At 39.8% G+C, this 24340-nt stretch overlaps 1 protein-coding gene across 1 annotated transcript in view; it reads left to right on the top strand.

Annotated features, from left to right (window-relative positions):
* The window catches only part of LOC115073295 (adenomatous polyposis coli protein-like), a 459579-nt gene that overhangs the window by 372826 nt on the left and 62413 nt on the right, over positions 1-24340 (top strand).

Genomic DNA, 24340 nt, shown 5'->3' with positions numbered 1-24340 from the left:
TACTGCTCAGTTTTTTTGTTAATGTATATTTTATGACATTTTGGAATGGCCTGTTTTTTTTTTTCTTTCATTTCAGCTATTGCCTTTGGCACACACTTTGACCTATATGCAAACATTTATAGGCTGGATTAAAGGATGCTGCTTTTGAGCTGAATGTTTAATGAGTTTAAATAATTCATTAATTGTGGCTGTGCATTCTTTCTGTCATGGCAAGGGGAGGGAGTGCCAGTTTTTATTGCATTTATTTTTTTTTTCTATTTTTGGGTATATATTTTGTGAGAAGGCAAGAAGATCTTCTAACATTTAGTAGAAGGGGGACTATACGGTTTGATGATACTGAGCCTTTATTAGTTAATAAGTGAATCACTTGAGCAGTGAGCGGGACCTCAGAGTGACATTCAGAGGGTCTTAAAATTTAGATTTGAGGACCCTGCAACACTTTTTACATCTTTCAAGACTCAGGTTGACTATCATGGATCTTGTTTGAAATTATTTGCATTTTTGAATTCTTGACTATCTTACTCAGAACATAAATGACTTTTCTTCTGCAGCCAGAACACTGGGGATGTTGGCCTCTATGGATAATAAAGTTTTGTGAACATAAAAACTGAAGGATAGAAGATGTTAGGGTAATCTTAATTGCTCATGTGGCAAAGCTTAAATTGTGTTCTTGAGTGTGACACATGATAGATGATTTCAGTGAGTGCATATTGGATTTGATAAGTAGTGCTGATGGTTCTGCCTGGTTTATTTCCATTAGCAATTTATATGCTGCTAGACCCATTGTAAGGCTAGTATGCACAAAACTACTTTTATAATAGAAATATAGAATATGATGGCTTATGAGGATCTCAAGGCTCATCTAGCCAGAGTGGAACCAGGCTGCTAGTGCTAACTTTCAAAAAGGAGATAGAGCAGCTTTTATATTAGAACATGGGAGAAGCCAACAGTCGCTCAGCAGCACATGGTTCAGAGAGGAATATCTTCAAAGGATACTAAAATAGTAGAGGAGTTAGAGCAGCCATTTAGAGAGATTCCAATAAAAACAATAGCCTGCATGCTTATAAGTAAAGAACCACCTGAATTAAAAGATACCAAAATGCCCCTGTAAAATAAGCAGATTAATACCAACAAAAAAACATACTTTGAAATGTCTGTATGCTAATGCCAGAAATCTAAAAAGTAATGTGAGAGAGTTAGAATGTATAGCACTGAATGAAGAGAGAGATTTAGTTGGTATCTTAGAGACCTGATGGAAGGAAGATAACCAATGGCAGACTGCTATATCAGGGTAGAAATTATAACACAATCATAGGATGGCTCAACCTGTTTGTGGGGGGGTGCTTTATGTTAGGGATGGTATAGAGTCCAATAAGATAAAGATCCTACAAGAGACTAAACACACAATGGAATCCTTATGGGTGTAAAAATTCCATGTGTGATAGGAAAGAGTGTAGCAGTGAGAGTATACTCCCAACCACCTGGTCAAAATGAACAAATAGACAATGAAATGCTAACAGATTAGGAAAGCTAATACATTTGGTTGCACAATAATAATGGGAGATTTCAAGTATCTCAGTATTGACTGAGTAAATGTGACATCAGGACCTGCTAAGGGGATAAAGTTTCTAGATGAAATAAATGATTGCTACATGGAGCAGTTAGTCTGGGAACCATTGAGAGGGGGATCCATTTTGTATCTAATTCTTAGTGGAATACAGGATTTGGTGCGAGAGGTATCGGTGGTGGGGATACATGGCAACAACGATCAAATTTACTTAATGACTGGGAAAACAGTGAGGTCCATATTCAAAAGCCATTTGGATGGGTAACATAATAGTTATCCGTATAAATGACTTACGTGGCTATATTTAGCCCATATCTGTCTAAATTCTAGATGGATAAGAAAGGGGGTGTTCCGTGGGCAGACAAGAGGATTTTTGAGGAGGAAAGGAATTAGCCGCATAAGTTAAGCAGCTAACTCTGTTATTCTGAGTTAGCCGCTTAACTTATTCGGCTAACTCTGGTCAGGCTGTAGGGCTGTCCTAAAGTTAGCCGGGTATATTCAGTGATATACAGACAGCATGAATTTACACAAGAAAAGTCTTGCCTCACCAATCTGCTACATTTTTTTGACGGGGTTAATAAACATGTGGATAATGGTTAGCCAGGGGATGTAGTGTATTTGGATTTTCAGAAGGCATTTGACAGTGTGCCCCATGAGAAAAAAATGTCATGGAGAAAAAATGATCTGGAAAAGGGAACAATGAATGATCAGATTTGCAGACAATACAGAATTATTTTGAGTTGTTAAATCTCATGCCGGTTATGAAAAATTGCAGAATCATAAGAGACAGGAAGACTGGGCATTTAAATGGCAGATGAAATTTAATGTGGACAAGTGCAAAGTGATATACATGGGGAAAAGAATCCATGCTGTAGTTACACGATGTTAGGTTCCATATTAGGAGTTACCACCCAGGAAAAGGACCTGGGTGTCATAGTGGACAGTACTTCGAAATCCTCAGTGTACAGCAACAGTCACAAAAGCAAACAATGTTAGGAATTATTAGGAAGGAATGGAGAATAAAACGGTGAATGTATTAATGCCCCTGTATTGCTCCATGGTGAGATCACACTTAAGAGTACTGTGTGCAGTTCTGGAAAAGGTACAAAGAAGAGTGACCAATATGGTAAAGGGGTTGGAACTGTAAAAAATACCACAAAGTGGGACCTGCAGTATATAGGAATATCTGGTGTGGATATCTTACAGTAGATTACTAGATTTAACCAATAACCTTATGATATGAATTCATTAGTTTTAGGGAGCAGTTAAATACACTTGCAAGGTACCCAATTTTTATTATAGCAACATAAGTAGATAAGCTTTAATATGGTACAATTATTTCTTTTCTTTTTGGATTGGGTTTAGTTTTACAGTTTCACAGCACAAGGCACTGTCATGAAAGATAAACAGAACTTATAGGTGTTATATCTAAGCCCAACTTTGCACGTAGTAATTATGCTATTGCCAAAGGTGTGTTCTCACCTTTAATCAGTCCAGGTCACTTCTGTAGCAGTCAGGAAGCTGTCGTGACATGGGGCAAATCCAGCAGCTCCCTATGCAAGTGGATGACAGGTAGAACCCAAAGGTGTCTTAGCATCTCCATGAGATAGGACAACAACATAGGGTAAAGATGTTCTTAGCTTTAATTCTTTCAAAAGATAGTTGGCTAGACTCCTGCTTCTCAGAGCATATAGTAAATATAAAACTCAGTCTTTCCTTGCAGGTTCACTGCAGGAGTCAGAATTCTTGGGATAATCCACATGGATAAAAACAAAATCTAGGTAATTCAGAGTCCTTTTCTCGGATCCAAACCTCATTGGTATATTCAGTTCCATAAGGTCCAACATTGATTTTGATTGGATGTTACCACCTATAGATACAGGATTGGTGGAATGTAAATTGTCATCTGAGTCCAAATGCATATGAATATTCCCTTGCAGGTTAATGAAGTTCATAGAGTCCTTCAGCAAAACAAGTGCCAGAATAATACCAATTTCATAGCTGGATTCGTAGCTGGATACAAAGTTTTAACCAAAGACATGTTTCACAGTTCTTGTCCAAGGTTTTCTTCTCGCAGTGTGAGGTGCTGACAAATGTCTGATACAAAGAACAATCACAGGCTCTTCCCTTCTGTGTGAATCACAGTCTCCATATGAAGTTGTCAAAATAATCATATAGCTAAAGACTTAATCTTTGTTGCTTAGGCCTGTACTTTTAGTTAAATCTATGTGCATAGCAGCAGGTCTCAGTTCACTTAAGCACGTCCTTGTTTAGGGGCACAGGCGTTTACCCTACAGAATGGCTCCCTTATGAGGAAAGGCTAAAGTGGTTGGGTCTTTAAGCTTAGAGGACAGATATCTAAGGCAGGATATAATAGAGATTTATAAAATAATGAGTGGAATACAATAGGTAAATGTAAATTGGTTATTTACTCATTCAAGAAATACAAAGACTAGGGGACACGCCATGAAGCACATTCAAAACAAATCAGAAAAAATTCTTTTTCATTCAATGCACAATTAAGCTCTGGCATTCATTACCGGAGGATGTGGTTAAAGCAGTTAGCATAGCTGAGTTTAAAAAATGTTTGTACAAATTCCTGGAGGAAAAGTCAATAAACTGTTATTAACCAAAAATGACAGGAATCGAATGGCATCTTATAGACTAACCAATTTATGAAAGCATGAGCTTTCGAGGACAGAGTCCACTTTGGCAAATAGACTTAAGAAATAGCTACTAATTATATCACTGCATGATAGCAGCATGGGATCTATTTACTGTTTTGCCAGGTATTTGTGACCTGGATTGGACACTTTTGGAAACAGGATATTGGGCTTGATTGACCCACAGTCTGACTCAGTATGGCAAGTTCTTATCTTTTATGTTTCATTCTTGATGCAATTCCACAAAGCCTATTTGATCTCAAGCTTCATCTGATCTCAGATGAAATATAGAACAAGATGTCAGATACAGACCATACAGCCTATTCAGGCTGTCCATCTACATATCCTGTTCAGCTTTATAGTCCCTTCCTGACTCTCAAAAACCCTCTGTGTTTGTCCATGCTTTTTTAAAATTCTGATACAGTCCTCATCTCCACCACCTCTACATGTTTGGCCACTGTAAGGTCATCAGATATGATTACCCCAGATGCTGCTTTTATTTTGTGTACAGAAAAACTTTGCCCATTATACTATACATTCCCTTGGTTTTTGCAACCCAAATGTATAACCCTACATGTTTTAACATTAAATGTTAGCTGCCAGACTCAATACCTTTCCTCAAGCTTTGCTTAGATTGTGCCCATGCATTTTTTCATATCTTTTAGGGTGTCTACCCTACTGGAGATTTTTGTATCATCCGCAAAAGAATAAACCTTTCCTAATAGCCCTTCCGTAATATCTCTAGAGAACCGGGCCAAGGACCAATCCCTTTAATATGCCACTGGTAACCCCCCTTTTTCTCAAAGTGAACTCTGTTTTTACCAATATCCTTCGTCTCCTCTGACTCTTCTAGTTTTTAACCCAGTCAGTCACTTTGGGGCCCATACCTACAGCACGCAGTTTCATAAGTTGTCTGTGTGGAACCATGTCAAAGTGCTGGCTGAAATCTGCTTTGAAAGTATATTGGAAAATTGTGGAATATAAACAAATCTATATAAATAAAAATGTTAAATAGTTTGGACAAAATCGCTAATCTCAGAAGCCACTGAACTGATTGCTTTCAAATTTGGACACAACCTTCATTTCGCATACAGGAAGGTTCTTCTGTACTTACATTACAGATATGTCACACCTGTGACAGGTAAAATAGATTTAAAAAATTGTTTCGAGAAAACAGCGACATCTGCTGGACGTAAACGCCATCTGTTACACCTTACACTAACACACGCTACACTAATCATTTCGCCAGTCCAGGTCCACATTTCACTTCCATTTTAACACATTTGCGTACTTTTTTCGCCGGAAGATAACTATTTCCTTTACAGATAAAATACACCCACCACCCTCCTCACACCCCCCACACACATGCCAAATTGATTTACTTCCCAGGCCCTCACAACATACTCAAAACCTGACAGAAGTCCGGGAGGCTCCAGCGGGGGGCCAGGACCGGTCCGGGACACATCTGCACTACGGCCGTCCGCTGCCAGCAATCAACATGGCGCCGACGGCCTTTCCCTTACTATGCCACTCGGGGACACCAATGGCGGCAGTAGTCCATGTGACATAGTAAGGGCGAGGGCCCCTCGGCGCCATTTTCAGGACTGGCAGCCGGCAGTCCTTTGCCCTTACTATGTCAGAGGACCTACCGCTGCCATTGCTCCACCCCACTGACACAGTAAGGGCAAAGGGCCGTCGGAACCCGTTTCAGTGCTCGCAGCCGACGGACCAACGCCAATACATCGCTCCCGGACCGCTCCTGAACGCCCACTCCACCGACTGACATTTTTATCAGGTCTCGGGGAGTCTGGAGGGTGGGGGGTGGAAATGAATTTATTGCGAACATCTTGGGGAGGGGTCACGAGGGGGGGCATGTTTCATTCATTCAGCAACTCTGGGGGGGGCAGGGGTTGGGCTACTGTTTTTCGCAGGGCTGGGGGGGAGGGGCAGGAGAGTGTGGGGTGGTTAGTTTAAGAGAACTTTTCTCATAGGGTTGTTTTTTGGGGGAAGGAGGAGGTTCACACACAAATACATACACTAAACTTGCACGATCTCGGGAACGCACCAAAATAGCCCTCCCCAGACCACAAAACAAATTTGGAAGTGCAAATTTGGTTAGGCCCTCCCCTATTTGGCTACATAACGCACACAGATGCCCAGGGACAGACCACATGCAGCACCAACAGTTTTAATTTCCCAGGTCTTGGGAGGGGCAGGAGGGTGGGGGGTTATTATTTGATTTAAAGGGTTGGGATTGGGGGGGAGGTTGGGGTGGGGGGGTTCCCACAGAAATAGAAAGACAAAGGTTTTCTGAACTGAAGGGTAGGCAGTAGGCGGGGGGAGGTGACAGTGAGGGGAGGGAGAATGAGGGGGGAGGTGATTGTCAGGGGAGGGAGAATGAGGGGAGAGGTGAGTATGAGGGGAGAGAGTTGGAGTGGGGACAGGGGAGGGAAGGGGGGGGTGAGTGACCAAGGGGGAGGAGGATGAGTGACTGAGGTAAATGAGCAAGGGGAAGGGGGAAGGAGGGTAAAGAACATGACTCTGTCACTGCAATGCGTGGCCGGGTACCGCTAGTCTTAAATAAATCCATCTAATGCTCTCTCCAATGTAACTTGTAATGGAGGAGAAGCCTAGTGATTAGAGCAGCAGACTCGAACCAGGGAAGCCAGGGTTCAAATCCCACTGACACTCCTTGTGATCTTGGACAAGTCACTTCACCTTCCATTGTCTCAAGTACTCTGACCCTTCTAACATCTCAGGTTGTGATTGTTGTTCTTGGACTACTTTCAGCAAGCTTGGGCTTCTCAAAGTAGCTGTCTGAGCATTTGAAAAAGAAGATAATTCACTCTTACAAAGCATAGGAAGGTTATAAAAACAACCTACAAATGCTTCCAGCTAGCAGTTTCAATTATCATAAACATTGTTAAGAAATGGAAGTTACATGGAACTATTGAAGACGAGGCAAAATCTGGAAGACCAAGAAAAATCTCTGATAGAACTGCCAAAAACAACCCCCCCCCCCCCCCCAAAGATCACTGCAAACCAACATGTTGAAAAGTGTATCTGACACTGGATTAGTTGTCCACAGTACAGCATTGTTTGCACAATAGTGTTTTGTATGCGAGAGTTGTCAGAAGAAACCTTTTCTATTACCTCATCACAAATGTCATCTAAAGTATTCAAAATAAAACCTTGAAACCTTTTGGAAAATATCCTAGAAACTATCTCACACACAGGCCGATACAGTACGTGCGCTCCGGTGGAGCGCACTGTTTGCCCAGGTTTGGACGCGCGTTTTCAACGCGCTAGCTTTACCCCTTATACAGTAAGGGGTAATAGCGCATAAAAAATGCGTCAGTTATTCCCGCGCGATACAGAAAGTAAAATGTGCAGCCAAGCCGCACATTTTACTTTCAGAAATTAACGCCTGCCCGCGCCGGGTGTACAGAAAAAACTGCTTTTCTGTACACCCTCCGACTTAATATCATAGCGATATTAAGTCAGAGGCCCCAAAAGTAAAAAAAAAAAAAAAATTAAAAAAAAAAATTAAAAATTGGCCTATGGGCCGGAAGACGGACCGAACCCGTGGCTGTCAGCGGGTTTGATAACCGCCAGCAAAATTGAGCGTCAGCTGTCAAACCCGCTGACAACTGCCGCTCCTGTCCGCGGGCCCTAATTTGCATAGGCCACCCTCCTGAATCACGTGCCCAGGAGCGCACGTACTGTTTCGGCCTGATTGTTAGTGAAGAAACTGAGGCTGAAAAGAGGTTGGATATTTCAGCAAAACAACAATACAAAACATATCTCAAAATCAACCATGAAGTACTTACAGGAAAGATGAAGGTTTTGGAATGGCTTTCACAGTCCCCCACACTTGAATAATATTGAAAATCTGTGGTGTGTGCCTGTAAGGAGATCAAAGAATATTTCTGAGCTAGAAGACTGGGGGAAAAATTCCAAAAGATAGACTAGAAAGACACATCTGACTTCAGGAAACATTTGGAAGCTGTTATTTTTGCCAAAGGACATCTTAAAAAGTACTGATTGAAAAGTTGTCCTGACTTTTGTATATACCATATTCACTTTTTTATCATTTTCCATCTGTTATAACCAGTAAAAAAAAAAAAAGTAATTTTTCATTAAAATTGCAGAAAGATGTCATGTTTAACTTTGTAACCAAACAAAGAGCAAAAAATCGCGACCCTGTCGAAACTTAACAGCAAAAAACACAAAAGGAATCGCCACCCACATTCACTAATCACACCGTTTATGTCAAGATTAAATCATTTAAAGTAGTAAATTGATAGAAACAGGACTGCATCAGCAAGCCTTTGTCAACGTTCACAATAAACTTATTGAGACGTCCGGTCTTCTCGATCATTTGCAGCCTGTTTTTTCGGAAAGTTTTTAAAGCCCACAGTAACTGCTTCTCATCGGGGCAATGCAGAATTCAAAAGCCAAAATATTCAAGAGCCCACGGCGAATAACTCTCATAGGGGCAAAGCTGAATTCAAAGAACAATGTCTCTAGCAACGAATTTTCAATGCGCTGAAGTTGAGGTATTATTATGGGATGACATAGCACATTCAAATCGCAGACACTTGATCAGATCACATTCATTCAAACAACATCGTACCGATGCCTTCTTATAAACAGGTGCCTGGGATGCCAACTCAACAGCGGCCGTGTTTCGCAGCCTGCCGGCTGCTTCTTCAGGAGTCTAATTTCTATTAGAAGTAGGACCGAAGTCTCAAGTCATCCTCTCCAACAAAACGCCGAGCTCTAGCTCTAGCTCTAGCTCGGCGTTTTGTTGGAGAGGATGACTTGAGACTTCGGTCCTACTTCTAATAGAAATTAGACTCCTGAAGAAGCAGCCGGCAGGCTGCGAAACACGGCCGCTGTTGAGTTGGCATCCCAGGCACCTGTTTATAAGAAGGCATCGGTACGATGTTGTTTGAATGAATGTGATCTGATCAAGTGTCTGCGATTTGAATGTGCTATGTCATCCCATAATAATACCTCAACTTCAGCGCATTGAAAATTCGTTGCTAGAGACATTGTTCTTTGAATTCAGCTTTGCCCCTATGAGAGTTATTCGCCGTGGGCTCTTGAATATTTTGGCTTTTGAATTCTGCATTGCCCCGATGAGAAGCAGTTACTGTGGGCTTTAAAAACTTTCCGAAAAAACAGGCTGCAAATGATCGAGAAGACCGGACGTCTCAATAAGTTTATTGTGAACGTTGACAAAGGCTTGCTGATGCAGTCCTGTTTCTATCAATTTACTACTTTAAATGATTTAATCTTGACATAAACGGTGTGATTAGTGAATGTGGGTGGCGATTCCTTTTGTGTTTTTTGATGTTTAACTTTGTACCATATAGAGATTGTGTCAGCTTCTGTTTACTTAGACATTTATTGACACATAAAATTTTACCCCGGGGTGCCTACATTTTTGCATACATTTATTTAGCTATTCCTCTCTCTCCTCGTTAGCCTGTACATCAGGAGTCCTCAAAACTGTATTCCAAGGGCCAGATGTGGCCCATGAGGAACTAGTTGCAATAGTCTAAGCAGGAGATAAAGAGAGAGCGGATAAGGGTTCTGGTAGCGTGTCAGAAAGGAAGGGATGAATTTTGGCCTTGGTATAGAGAAAATACAGCACGTTTAAGCAGAGTTTTGGATGTGTAGAGAGGGAGAGCAAGGAGTCTAAGATGACTCCTAGGTTACCAGCTGAGGGGATTGGGATTTATAACCAAGTTATCCACATAAATAGAGAAATAAACTGATATTTGAGAAAATAGAAAAGTTGGTTACAGTCCATGCAGACTTTCAATCTTCAGAAATGTGTGAAGAGTAAAATGAAGGTTCAGAATCAGAAATTTGCAGTTTCAGAAATGCAGTCTGATTAAACAAAGAAACTTGTGATGCTGGTATTTTCAAGGATATAGAGTGGATTGCAAAAGTATTAGACTCCCTAAAAAGTTAGCAGATTTGTGTGGATTACAAATGACATTTACATAGATTGTTCCAGACAGTATGTTTATTGCAAATCAGTATGCTCTTAAAGTTAATGTTCAAAGTCAAAATTCATTATTTTTGTGCATTTTTTGTAAAATAAAATAAAAAACTGAAAAATACTGCTTGCATAAGTATTCAGCCCCTTCAGACTAGTGCTTGGTAGAACCACATTTTGCTGCAATAACAGCTTTATCTGTTGGGATAAGTTTCTGCCACCTTTGCACACTGTTTGGGAGAGATCTTTGCCCATTCTTCTTGGCAGATTTGCTCCAGGTTGGTTGGATGGTGCTTATGGATCGCAATTTTCAAATACTGCCACAGATTCTCAATTGGATTGAGATCTGGACTTTGACTTGGCCATTGTAGAACATTCACCTTTTTGTTCAACCACTCATGTGTTGCTTTGGCCTTGTGTTGGGATGATTGTACTGCTGAAAGATGAGTTCTCTCCCAAATTTGTTTTTTTAGCAAACTGAAGCTGGTTGTCTTGCAGTATCTCCCTGTATGTTGAACCATCCATCTGTCCTTCAATTTTAACAAGATGCCTGGTCCCCGCTGAAGAAAAGCATTCGCACAACATGATGCTGCTACCCCCATACTTTACTGTTGGGATGGTATTTGCTGAGGAATAGGCAGTATTAGCTTTGCGCCAAACACATCATTTTGCATTTTGGCCAAAAAGCTCCATTTTTGTTTTATCTGACCACAAAACATTATCCCACATTTTAGCTGGGTCACTCTGATTCTTTCGGGAAAACTCCAGACATGCTCTGATATGATCTTTTTTCAGTAATGGCTTCTTTCTAGTCACCCTCCCATGCAGGCCTGATGTAAGCAGAGCTCTTGATATGGTTGACTGGTGCGCCTCCATGCCAGTCTCAGCCACTGAACTCTGTAGCACCTTCAAAGTAATTGTTAGCCTCTCTGTGACTTCCCTCACAAGTCTCCTACTTGCTCTGACACTGAGTTTTGAGGGACAGTCTTGTCTAGGCAGTGGCTGGGTGGTATGATGCAGCTTCCATTTCCTCACAGTTGATCCAACAGTGCTCACTTTGATATTCAAGCACTTGGATATTATTTAGTAGCCTTTTCCTATCTTGTGCATGTCTATAACTTTATCTTTAATTTCCTTCAAATGCTCTTTGGTCTTCATTTTCACAGCTTTCCTTCATATTCACAGTCTAACCAATAGTACTGCAATTAGGGGTCTTTTATCCAGAAATGATTCTAATTGGTATCCCCAAATACATTATATGCCCATTACAAATCATTCAAAATACAGCTGCCAGACTATTAAATACTTCAAGTCGTGAACATATCACCCCCATTCTAAAACAATTGCATTGGTTACCCATATCATTCCGTATTCAGTATAAACTGGGATTAGTTGTTCATTCTTTAACAAAGAATGGGCAAACACAATTATGAAATTCTACTCCCCGACAAGATCACTTCGCTCAGCAACCAAGTATCTCCTTGAAATCCCGTCACCAAAATTGATTCACCTCGATGAAACACGAGAAAGAGCTCTCTCAGCAGCAGGTCCAATATTTTGGAATACCCTCCCTTTGGAAATAAGAATTTGTAACGAACCCAAATTATTTTAAAAAATACCTGAAAATCCACCTTAAGATAGCTTTCAGTGACTAATCTGTCTTATTTTGACCTTTTGTTTTAGAGATTATTTGATTTTATATTTTGTGTTCATATTTTACAGATTACTTGATTTTATATTTTGTGTTCATATTTTAACTATAATCAGACATTTATTTTATATTGTGAAATATTATAAATGTACTTTTGTAATCCGCCCTGAATATAAGAAGGGCGGAATAGAACTATTTTAAAATAAATACATTTTTAAAATAAGGTAGAGGCCTACTAGACTTTACCAGAGTAGCCAGGAGCTTCCCTGATTTGTTACCATGTCGGTAAAGCCTATGTTGATAGTAAATAAGACTGTTTGGCCCTTTGATGTAAAAGAGAGTTCAGTGCAGATTGGATAGCCATGTAATCTCTCTTAGTAGCCGCTGTGTGAGATCGTATTAATGCTTGCTTAGCCCTTTGCAGTGGTTTGGTCAACAACAGTCTGTTATTCAATACTTTTTTCCTGTGGGCAAGATATGAAATGATGTCCCCCCTAAGTACAGCCTTGGCAGTATCCCATAACAGGATTGGATCTTCCCTATGCTGGGCATTACAGGTGGCTTGGCGAGCACGTCTCATTCCAGATTCCACTTGCCCCCGATGCCACCTTGCTGTAGGTACTTTGTCACATGCATTTTGGGCTTGTACTCTTATACAATTGTTCTGGAGAAAAATTGTTAACTATTTGCAGCATTTACTGAATGTGCAATTTACACTCACTCCGCAGTTGATTTTATTTGATTGTATTCCTCATTCTCTCATTCGCAAAGTGGGTTGGCGTAAGTTAGTTAAAAAGGCCTGGTTGGTGGGGAAAAAGGTAATCCTACTTAATTGGATGGAGCAGAGGCGCCTTCCTATTGGACTTGGCGCAACCATTTCCATCGATTGATGCACATGGATTGTCTCACTTCTAAACTGTCTCCTGTACACCGTCGTTCATTCTTGGATACTTGGGAGATATACCTGCAGGACTTACCACATCATGCTCGTAATTTGATATTAAATGCCTGAAAGTTGAATTTTGACCGTATACTTTGGGCAAGAAATGGGCCCTCAATATCTTGCGTTATGCTTTGATTCCCACATACCCTGTTGAATTCTTGTGTTTTTATTGCCGAGACCTGGGGGAGGGGGGGGGGAGGAGTAACAAAAGGGGGTGGGGGACAGAAGTGGGAGGGGTAAAGGGGGGAGTTGGTGGTTTTATGTATTGTGGCTGTTATCTCGAGGGTGGCCCTTAACTATCATAGGATCGATGGATTTTGGGGAGGTGTATAAGAGTACAACATCACCCGAAACTATTTGACATGGATTTCCTAGGGGATATCCCAAGTGTGATACTCACCTATAGATAAGGGCACATCAGAAAATATTAATTGGATGCTTCTAAATGGTGCCATGACGATTGCTGATCTTTGTAAGCTGTTTCCTGTTATTTTGTTGTATTGACAGTATTGTGTTTATTGTTCTTATAAGAGCCACTCAATAAAAATTGTATTTACAAAAAAAAAAATGTGCATGCAAAAGCCAGAAGTCTGAATAATAAGACTGGAGAGTTAGAATGTTATTTTTATAAACTTGTATAATGCTATAATAGGCATTTCAGAGACATGGCGGGAGGAGGATAACCAGTGTAAACTGCAATACCAAGGTATAAATTATATTGATGTAACAGGGCAGATCGAATTGATGGATAGGTAGCAATATATGTAAAAGGATGGCATAGAGTAAAGCAGAATAAAAGTCCTGCAGGAAACAAAATGTACTGTGGAATCCTTATGGATAGTGACCGGTAAGAGTATAAAGTGGATATATTCTACCATCCTCCTGGCCAAGGTGAAGAAACACAGAAATTAGAAAGGCAAATATATTTGGCAGCACAATATTAATGGGAGATTTCAAATACACTAGTATTGATTGGGTCAGTGTCTCATCAAACATGTTAGAGAGGTGTAGTTTCTTGATGCCGTAAGTAACTGCTTTATTGAGCAGTTGGTCCTAGAACCAGTGAGAGAGGGAGCTACTTTAGATTTAATCCTCGATGGAACGCGTGACCTGGTGCAAGCGTTTACTGTGGTGGGGCCACTTAGCCATAGCAATCATAATAAAATCAAATTAGACACATTTGAGGCGATTAAGTAAAACTATTGTAGTAGCATATAACTTTAAAAAGGGAGAGTATGATAGAATGAGAAAACTAATTAGAATAAAAGTAAAAGTAGTAGTTACAAAGGCTAAAATTTTGCATGAGATTCGGACATTGTTTAAAAATACCATCTTGGAAGTCTAGATAAAATGCATTACATTCATTAAAAAAAAAAGTTGAAGGAAGACCAAACAACTGCCAGCAGGGTTTAATGGTGAGGTGTGAAAGAAGCAGTTAAAGCAGAAAGGTGTCTTTCAAAAAGTGGAAAGCAGACCTAAATGAATAAAATAGGCAAATTAGATGTAAAACAGTAGTAAGACAGGCCACTTGGATACAGGCCAAAGGGACTTACACAGCCCCTGAGGAAGGCGGTTTATGCCTAAACGTTGTCAGTGTCGGGGAAACCTTTTGTTCCATCTGAATGGCCCGGATCAGCATTTCCAGCCAGTGCAAATATGCTACGCTTTAAGCTAAGTGCTATGTTAAAACAGTATTAAGTGGTATGTTTTAGAGTAAAGCATGTTTGTTTTTGCCTGTAGAAGATTGATATAACTTTAACTAACTTTAAAGTTACTCAAAATTTTATGTGCATTTCAAAAATTGGAAAATTCTGCATTTATTGGACAATCACTAGTAAATGATGATATTCTTGTTAGTATACTAGTCTGAAGCGGTACAGCTAGCATTAGTGTCATTAGTCAATGGCAATGATACCAGTTTAATGATTACGTTTTCCCACTATCTCCCTTTGGTACTTATATATTTACTACTTTAACTTTGTTTAACATCTATATTGCCCCTTTGTGCAAACTTTTGACTGGACTCTGTGAGGGATATTGATTATACAGTTCTTTTTGCCTGTTTTGTCTTCTGGGATGAAATGTTTGAAGCAGTCACCATCTGTTTCTCATCAGTTGCTGGTTGGCGCATAACTTAACACTTAACATCAAGAAGACGGAAGTTGTGATTTTGCAGCTCTCTGATAGACTGAGGGTGCCCTCCTCATTTGTTTTCGAGAAGTATACTATTACCATTGTATACTTAATATGGGTGAAATTACATGTGACTCCCAAACACGACATAAATCACAAATAAAATAAATTAGAATCTGTATGCATTTACCAAAGCAATACAATCTAAATACAACTATAATACACAATACTTTATTGATACAAAACCACTGTGTACAAAACACATCACATTCATTCCACATTCACACCTTAAAAAATTCCATCACCACAATGAATTCCCTTCCCAACTAAATTTTTAAAAACAAAAACTACAAAAAAAACAAGAACAAAAGACAAAACAAAAAAAAGGATAGGACAGTGAACTGACCTGGCGACCATCTCATCACCAATATTTCAGCAGCAAAGACCAAAGCCCATGGATAAATTGCCACTCCATCCAAAAATCTCCTACAAACATAGACCACCAAGGATTACCCCATTTATCTTTGACATACACAACCCAACTCTTATACATAAAATGTTTATACCATGAAAAACTTACCTTCAAGTTTACGGGTGACAGGTTCCCGTTCTTCAAAACCTTTAGCCTTCTATGATTGAAAAAGAGTCTTCATTTTCCTTTATTGATGTAAAAGTTGTAATATTGTAAATTTTGGTAATAACCAGTAGTAGTGGTATCTATCTCTTTACATGTCTTAGGTTTCAATTCTAATCAGTGATGGTATAATGTACAATATAATTGTTTATTTTTCATGTGGTGATGGATGTTTTTAAAGTGTGAATGTGGAATGAATATGATGTGTTTTGTACACAGTGGTTTTGTATCAATAAAGTATTGTGTATCAAAGGAAACTGAGGTTATCCAACAGTCATTCCCGAAAGAGGTGTTTGATGCTCAGGTGCCTGAATTCCAGAAACAGCTGGATATGTTTAAAGGAGATATTTAAAAAATCAAGTTAAGTAAATTTTACAGAGGTGAGAGAGACTATACTCAGGGATTTGTGTACCCGTGGATGCAGAAAGGTAAAAGAGGTTTGACCAAAAATAGAGGGGATTTTTCCTCATCTAGGGACTCCTCTGATGAGGACAAGCCACTGGATGGGAGGGGTGGTGTCATCTAAGAAAGTGAACTTTAATGTAACGAATGAGGAAATGTCACATCCCCAGTCCAATGAAATGGTGGAGAATAAGGTTCTGTTTTTGAGATCTCAAAATAGACAGGCACATGGAGATCAGGAACAGAGGTTTTTTCAGAGTGAGATATCACAACAGGTACAAATGCCATTAGCCAGTGGTGATAGTGGGTCAGCCACTGCTAATCAAGCTGGGTTTAATTTGTCATCTAAAACTTTGTCTGAGCCTATATTGTCAGTCTTGAATAAAGGATTATCATTTATTCCCACTGAAAAGTATGATCCGTTCAGTTTGAGGGTTGAATTACAGAAATATTTTAGATGTATCAAACTGAAAGATTTTTTTGGGTCTCACATGGCACCGGATGAGAGTGGTATGAAGTTACATAAATCTTCTTGGGTGCCACCTGATCTCCCCCTCCCCCCAATCCATTAATTGTGGCTTTTAAAACCTTAGTTTTACAGGATTTACAGTGTTTGGAGGAGTCTCAAGAGAAGGTTAAATTCAATTTGTCTAGTGACGAGTTTAGGGCCATCAAACAGTTAAGGGAGGATTCCTCCATAGCGATTCATCCAACTGACCAGAGTGGGGCTGTGGTTGTCTTGGACAGTTCTCAGTATGTTCAGGAAGCATTGGCACAATTGAATGAATCACACACATATGTTGTGTTAGATCATGACCCCACTGTTGAAATTCAGCAAACCATTAAAGGTATTCTAGATCAGGCCTTGGAGGCCCACATTATTTCTTGTAAAGAATTTAGATATTTATATCAGACACATCCTTCAGTACTTTATTTTTATACAGTAGCCAAGATTCATAAATCTCTCACTGCCCCTCCGGGTCAATCCATTGTATCGGGGGTTGGTTTGGTGTTTGAACCGATTGTATTCATTGACCGCATACTTCAACCCTTAGTGGTTAAGTCTCCATCTTATGTCAGGGGTTCTACAGATTTTATTGTAACTTTGAATTCAGTGAAGAACGTTCCTCCTTTGGGTGTGTTAGTTACTGTTGACATAACATCCCTATATACTAGTATTCCGCAAGAGCAAGCGGCCTCTATTATTCACGAGGCTTTTTGTAGCTTGGAGGTACCAATTAATAGACGTGCGGTGTTTATGCAATTAGTTTAATTGGTTATCAAACAGTTATTTTGTTTTTGGGTCAGCTTGCTGTAATCAAATTTGAGGTATCCCTATGGGTTCTCCATTGGATCCTTCGGTAGCCAGGCTTTGTGTGTCTCATTTTGAGGCTCAATTCATTTATCCTTCGCGGTTTTTTCATTTACTAAGTTTTTGGAGGTGTTATATTGATTTGTTTTTTTCTGTGGATGGATGATTTGGAGACATTGTTGGAATGCATGAGTTATATTAATCAATGTGACCAACATTTGGAATTTTCTTTTCAGACACACAGATCTCAGATCACCCTTCTGGATCTGGTGGTGCAAAAAGTGGATCAGTGGATTGATACATATCTCCACAGGAAAGCTACTGATAGAAACACCCTTTTACATTTTCAAAGTTTCCATCCACGGAAACTCAAAGAAAATATTCCATTCGGACAATTCTTAAGATATAGGCGATTAGTTTCATCTTCCACCACATACAGGCAGTGCTCGCAAGAGTTAACCCAAAGATTTATAGACAGAGGGTACTCGTATGGTAATGTTAGGAGAGCTTTTAAGCGGGGTCTTATGCTAACCATGGCAATGTTTTGATTAAATATGATAACCTATTTCTAGGGTTATCTGTTCCCTGCCATTTTCATCTAGGACGACACATGTGAAACATATAATACAGTGACATTGGCCTGTATTGAATGCATTGCTAGGTTTTAATGGTAGTCCAATTTTTGCGGTTAAAAGAAGGAAGAACTTAAGGAGTAGATTGGTGAGGAACCAGTTCATGCAGTTTGATCGCCCTGTACAGACAGGCCAACATTGTTGTGGGCAATGTTCAGTTTGTCCTAACATATTGTCCATACAACAATTTATGCATATGAGATTGAAGCATCCTTATGTTTTACCAGGATCTTTTTCATTCTCCGCTCTGTGGGCTGTGTATGCCATCGTATGCCCATGGTCATTGATATACATTGGTCAAACCATGAGTACAGTGAGACAACGTATTATCAGGCATAAGAGTTGCAGTTATACAGTTAAGGAGAATGTCCCACTGGCTTAAGGCTCAGCATGCCATAGAAGATATCAAGTTTTTTGTTGTTAAACAGTGTCAAAATGAAATAAGAGGTGATATTTCCTGGCTATTAAGGCAGTGGGAGCAGCGGTATATTTTTGAATGGCAGACACTAGTACCTTTGGGACTAAATGGGGATGTTGAATGGTTGGCGTTATGTAACATCAAAGGGACATTGTGCTGTAGGAGGTGTGGAGTAGTGGACTTAGATCATGTATAGGTATTTGGGAGCCAAGTTTTGGTGAGTGGTTTTCAGTTGTGGTATGGTGGTGGTTGATGGAGTATGGATTAGAGTGGATGGGGATGATTGTTGTAATATTTGATACATCATTTGAGTGTTTGGAGAAATTAGATGTGTTAGGTGCCCTGGTAATGAAGGTGGGTTGTAAGAGATTCAGTGGTGTGGCTGTTGTAGAGGGGTTTATTGAGTATGTGTTATTAGGTCGGGTTTATGCATTGATCCAGTGCATTGCTTTGGCATGGATTTGTGTTTGGAGATTTTGGTGTGAGTGTTTTGTGGATGTTTGTGATGGTATGTGGATGGCTATTGTGCAGTAGGTGTGTGATTGGTGGTAGAGTGGTTTTTGTGAGGAGTGTGTAGATTTTTAATTTTTGGCAGTGATGACTTGTGTGTTCGTTGTGCGGTCCAATGTACACACAGTCAATAGCTTGGCCGTTTCCATGTTGCTTTTTGATTGGTAAAGAGGTTGGTGTAGTTGCTTGGTTGAAAACAGACATCTGTGACGTTGTATCACGTCACCCGCAGCTGCAAACCCCGCCATGTACGTAGATTTCTGAGGAAAGAGATTGTCTAGATAGAATACGAATTTGGAGACTCTTTTTCAATCATAGAAGGCTAAAAGTTTTGAAGAACGGGAACCTGCTGCCTGTAAACTTGAGGGTAAGTTTTTCATGGTATAAACATTTTAAGTTTAAGAGTTGGGTTGTGTTTGTCATAATGATAAATGGAGTAATCCTTGGTGGTCTGTGTTTTAGAAGATTTTTGGATGGAGCGGCAATTTATTCGTGGGCATTTGGTCTTTGTTGCTGAAATAATTGGTAATGAGATGGTCGCCAGGTCAGTTCATTGTCCTGTCCTGTTCTTTTTGTCCTTTCTTTTTTTCTTGTTTTTGTAGTGTTTGTTTTTAAAAATTCAGTTGGGAAGGGAATTCGTCTATAGTATCCATTGGGAAGGGTGTTTACAGTATCCAGTACATGAGGAAGGAATTTAATTATCTATGGAATTAATCTAATCTCCTGTGGGTATTGTGAGTGAAATATGGTGGACCACATCTAGCACGTTGGAGGATGCACATCGGATCATCAGCAACTGTGGATATGCAGGGTTTTTCTTGTTAGGAGACTATGAAGTGGTGAAATTGTGGTTTGTGAATTTCATCGCGGTTTTTTTTAGTATCTCTAGCATTACACACAAGGTTGCATGAGGTCAATCTATATATATGTGAAGAATGGGACAACATGAAGAGTGGGGTAACTGTTATAGTTCTGATAAGAAAAAGGTGACATTCATCTATATGTTCGATGTGCTTTGTATAGGTTTTTTCATCGATATATCTGGCATGTGCTATTTTTTGGTCCTTATTATAATAGATATGAAAGAATATCTTCATTTTCCATTATTGATGTAAAAGTTGTAACATTGTAAAGTTTGATATTTAACCTTAATGTCACAACCAGTAGTAGTAGTAGGTTCCAATTGTTCTAATTGTTCCAATTGTTCTAATAGTGATGGCATGATGTACAACTCAGTATGTTCCAACTGTTCTAATTATTGACGGTATGATGTGTACAATACAGTTTATTTTTGTTGTGGTGATGGATGTTTTTAAGTTGTGAATGTGGAATGAATGTGATGTGTTTTGTACACAGTGGTTTTGTATCAATAAAGTATTGTATATTATAGTTATATTTTGATTGTATTGCTTTGGTAAATGCATACAGACTCTCATTTATTTTGTTTGCTGTTTCCATTGTATGCCAGGTTAAGAGCCTAGGAGGAATCCTAGATTCCAGTCTATGAATGTCTACTCAGATTTGAGCAATTGTACATGCAGGTTATTTCAAACTTCGACTGATTAGACCAGTGGTTTTCAACCGATGTGTCACGACAGCACACGCAGGTGTCGCCACAATTTCCGGTCCCACGCTGACCCAGCTGCTCCCCCTACCCGAGCAAAATAGGTCCTCCGCCCAGGCTTGAAATGCTGATAGCCCGGGCAGAACGCAGCAGGACAGCTGGAATCAGCGGCATTGGCATGCTCTCTTCTTCCTGCGCTCCCCCCACGGCCCAGAAAAGGAAGTGGTGAGCAGCAGGTGCGTGCACGGGAAGAAGAGAACCTGCTAGTGCAGGCAGCGTCGGCCCGAAGAAGAGAAGAGATGCGCAGTCTGAGGAATAAGCAGCGTGGCTCGGAGAAAAACGAAGAACAATGTCAACCCCTGCGGCTAAATGGACTCCTTCTCCGCGAGGGCTGAAAGTGACAGAGGTTGCTGCTGCCTTTAGGTTTGGAAGTGGAGGGGGCTGCTGCTGCTGCTACTTGGGGGGGGGGAGAGGTGAGTGAATGAGCAAATATATGTGTTTGAGGTGCTGTTTGTGTGTGTGTGTGAGTGAGACAGCATGTATGTGAATGATTGAGGCCTGTATACGTGAAAGAGAGTATGTGTGTGTTTGAGAACCTGTGTGTGAGAGCGAGCATGAATGGAAGTGTATGACTGAGAACCTGTATGTGTAAGTTTGTGATTGAAAACCTGTTTGTGTGAAAGAGGATCCTTTGTGTGTGAGAGAGATCATGTGTATGTATGATTAAGAGCCTGTGTGTATAAGTAAGAGAGAGCCCATGTGTGTCTGTGTGTGATTGAGAGCTGGTTTAGGTGAGGGAGCATGTGAGTATGTAATTGAGAGCCTGTGTGTAAATGAGAGAAAGAGAGAGCATGTTGGTAAGCATGTGAATGAGAGTCTGTATGTGAGAGAAAAAGACAGCATGTATGTGTGCGATTGAAAGATTGTATGTGTAAGTGTGAAAAGACAGACAGCATGTGTGTAAATGTGTAATAAAGAGCCTATATAAGTGAGAGAGAGAAAAAGCATGTGTATATGTGAGTGATTGAGAGCCAGTGTGTGAGAGAGAGAGGAGAGAAAGTTGCAAGCAAACTATCCCTCCTCTTGCTAATTCAAAACAATCTCAGAGCACCTGGATATCAAATGTTCCCAGGAATGCAGAGCAAAACATTTTTTGTATCCTTATTATTTTTCATTACTGGGCCTTTGTATCTGCTATTTTGAAATATTTTATTGGTATCTAGAAATTTTTGATAAGAGTTTTTAATTATTGGATATTCCATTCAGCAGCTGTTTTGAAATAATCTGTTCTTTTTGTTAGTATGGTTTTGCTGCTATTGATTTTATATTTTTTGATTTGTTTTATAAGGACTGGTGATGTTTCTCTTTTTCCTTTATTGCACTGCATACAGAGACTCTGGCTTGTTGCAGTTTCCAATTCAGTTTTTGTCTGCATGCTTCTAGTTATGCGTTTTGGTCTCTTTATTCTTTGTTAGGTGAGGGTCAGCACATGTGATTCAGGTGAGGGTCTCTGCTGGCATGTAGTTTCTGTGTAGGGCTCTATAGTAGCCTGGCTTGTTCCGTTTTCCTAATAGATGTATTGGTGTCTTAAGGCCTGGTGTAATATTTTCAGTGTTGCCTTTTCTTAAGTAAGGTGTTTACTATTTGAGTACTGGAAATTGGTGCTGTTTTGGTGAGGGATGTTTACTATTTATGCAATTTCTGTTCAGAAGGTATATGTATCTTTCCCTTGTGTCATTCTTAACAATAAAAATAATACTGGGCCTTTATTTTTTATTTCCACTGTGATTTGTAATGAGCAGTGTGTCACACATGTGAACGTGGTCTGTCGTGTGTCATGATGGGAAAAAGGTTGAGAACCACTGGATTAGACCATTGAAATCACTGTTAACTAAATATGACTTCTGTTCAATTGTGCAGGCCTTGCTATTCCTGACATAAGAACATAAGAAATTGCCATGCTGGGTCAGACCAAGGGTCCATCAAGCCCAGCATCCTGTTTCCAACAGAAGCCGAACCAGGCCACAAGAACCTGGCAATTACCCAAACACCAAGGTTCCCCATATTGAAGAGTGTTCATTGGCTCCCGATTCTACCATGCTACTGATGCAATTAAGCAGTGGCTATTCCCTAAGTAAACTTGATTAATAACCGTTAGTGGACTTCTCCCCCAAGAACTTATCCAAACCTTGACCCTTGACTATTGCAACCCTCTGCTGCTAGATACACCTGCAGCTGGTTTACAAGTATTAGAGGTACTGCAGAACTCTGTTGCTCATGTAATTTCAGGACAAAGGAAGCGAGAACATGGTTCCCCATACTGAAGAGTGTTCATTGGCTCCCGATTCTGAGAGGATACATACAACATGACCTCAATGTAGACTCTCAAGCTACTGAAAATCGACTCTCTCCCCAGATTAAGCAAATGCTGCATGTTTATGATTCTCCAAGATTATTACAGTCCTCGCAAAGGGAGGACATCTCCCTCTCCATTTCATATCCGTCTTGTGGATACACACGAGCGGTCTTTTTCAGTCACTGGTCCAACCTTGTGCAGCTCTCTGCCTGTGGTGTTGTCTACTTGAACGTTCTAAAACTTTCAAGAAACTGTTAAAATCCTATTTTCTTACTCGAGCATTTAGGTATTAATTTACAGGCAATGACTTGTTAAATTTTACTACTGTGTTTTTTTAGTTTCTCTACGTTTTGTGTGAATTGTCTGTTTTTTTTAAATTGTATTTTATTATGTATTTTTTACTGTAAGACACCAAGTGCCTTGGATCGTCAACATATACATTCTGTAAATAAATAAATAAATAAATAGGTAAAGGAAGGTATGGTAGTTATTAAGAGTAAACTCCCTGGCCATTTGGTAGGTTTTGTTCTGCAACATAGTTTCTCACTACGGTTTCCTGCCCTTGTTGTTTTCCATGTCTTAAAGTACCATATACTTATATTATCTGTGTTTAAAGTAGTGCCATTGCATGGAAAAAATGGGCAATAAAAAAAACAGGTGGTGCCTTTTTATTGGATTATCCTAATTCATTTCTTGACTAGCTCCCCAAAGGTATCATCTTGTTTTTTGTTTTTTTTTGTTTATTGCCCTTTTATTTCCACATTATCTGTCTTACAAACTAAGCTTCCACGGAGCTGAAAGCAATACCTGTGAAATCTTTCTCACTGCCACCAGAAGTTCTGCTTGTGGCCCCTTGATTTTGGATACCATAAACAGCTTGCGATGATTTGCTTTTAGGGCATTTATCAATCCATCAGTCTCTCTTCCCTCACACACTGCTTCTTTGTTGTCATACAGTTTTATACCCAGTTTTACACTAGATGTTTTCAGTCTTTTTAATTGGCTATATGTGTAATAATAAAGTGGTAATTTTTGATTGGTGCCTGCACAATTATGAAACCTACACCTATTACCTGCTTTGGAATGCTTGTGTGCTCTGCATTTATGCCTTTATAGTCTCTGACACATTACTGGCTTAGTTCTTGAGAATCCCGCCCACATGATTCCTTCCCTGCTACCAGGTCATAGTGTTCTGCACGTACTGATATGAAATGTTGTTTTCTCATGGCCTTGATCCTGGGCTAGGGTATGTTCATGCAACTGTTTGCTAATTTGGTTCCATGAGACTGTTCATATAGCTGCAAGACTGTTGAGCTGTGAACAGAGTTTGGCCAACAGCTATGACCTACAAACAAGAGTATCCCAGCAGATGTGAGACTACTGTGTCATGCAGGAGACAAGCCACAGAAATCCCCCAATTTCATAATTAGAGGAACACTATATAACTTTGTAATGGGTAGAATTCAAGAATTAAACTCTGAAAATGAGGTAATCCGCTATTCTTCCAATGCCTAATTCAACATTTATTTTTAGCTGATTTTT

Source organism: Rhinatrema bivittatum, chromosome 1 (genome assembly GCF_901001135.1).
Source record: "Rhinatrema bivittatum chromosome 1, aRhiBiv1.1, whole genome shotgun sequence".
In the NCBI taxonomy this organism is placed as follows: Eukaryota; Metazoa; Chordata; class Amphibia; order Gymnophiona; family Rhinatrematidae; genus Rhinatrema; species Rhinatrema bivittatum.
Note: the sequence above shows the minus strand (reverse complement) of the source record. Positions and strands in the feature narration are given on the sequence as shown.